This window comes from Penaeus monodon, chromosome 32 (assembly GCF_015228065.2).
Source record: "Penaeus monodon isolate SGIC_2016 chromosome 32, NSTDA_Pmon_1, whole genome shotgun sequence".
In the NCBI taxonomy this organism is placed as follows: domain Eukaryota; kingdom Metazoa; phylum Arthropoda; class Malacostraca; order Decapoda; family Penaeidae; genus Penaeus; species Penaeus monodon.
In genome coordinates this window covers 2,200,447-2,201,394 of record NC_051417.1, presented here as the reverse complement: position 1 = coordinate 2,201,394, position 948 = coordinate 2,200,447, and the positions used below count along the sequence as shown (strand labels likewise).

At 39.3% G+C, this 948-nt stretch overlaps 1 protein-coding gene across 1 annotated transcript in view; it reads right to left on the bottom strand.

Moving 5' to 3' along the window:
- Nucleotides 1-948, bottom strand: part of LOC119593350 — a 3,120-nt gene that overhangs the window by 1,398 nt on the left and 774 nt on the right. The window lies entirely within an intron of this gene.

Genomic DNA, 948 nt, shown 5'->3' with positions numbered 1-948 from the left:
TCAACTTTCTAGACTGGAAATCTTCTTACATGCGCGGGCAAATTATTTTCGTAACTTGCGGAGTTAAATTTTCAGTTTGTCCAAATATACGCGGCTCGTTGTTGCAGAAAAGCGTGCAAGGTGTGCGCGCGCCACAAAGTTTCCAGTCGGGCAGGCGTCAGTATCATATAATATTATTGCTAGCTGTGTGCACATTATGAGAATTAATATAGGCCAAACTTGTAAATATGTCCGTGCAACTGCAAACCCTAATTACACCTAGACCGGCCCCGACATCTGGCACCTTCACCTTGTGGATGGCGACCGAAATATTACAGGGCGGCACATATACGCTGCTTCTGAACTATTCGAGACTTCACTCTGATTTACATATTTTTAGCTTTCTCTCTGGTTACAATACAAAGAGTTGCTATGTAGTTAAGACCATGCTATATCCTCCAACAACTTCATTAAGTACTGACAAAAAAGAAGAAGTTAAGTACCGAATGATGTGGTTTACTCTGACCATTTTCAGATTTCCCGAAAGAAAAACATCATTGACGAAACCTATTTCTCGTCTAAATTAACCCTGTTTAAATACATGAAACAGTTGTGTACGATAAACAAAATATACATGAAATAATTACTGATTTGCCGAGGACGAATATTGGGATTGATGCTGTCATTTCCCTAAAATATTTCTTAAACCTGCGGTAAATTACATACGTGGAATCACACACTTGTCATATATTCGCATAGTTTCAGCCAGTGCAGGTGTTATATGAAATAAATGAAGACAATTAATTATGCCGCTTTGTATGGGACTAATCTTTTAGGGTTGCGGTTCCGCTATGATAAGGGAATCGCTTACCTACTAAGCATTACAGTTTTCTGCGGGGTTTCTTTTGTGTGGCTCCGGGGTATTGATGAAACCTCAACTGCACAGAAGGTGTTAAGAACATTTGTTAT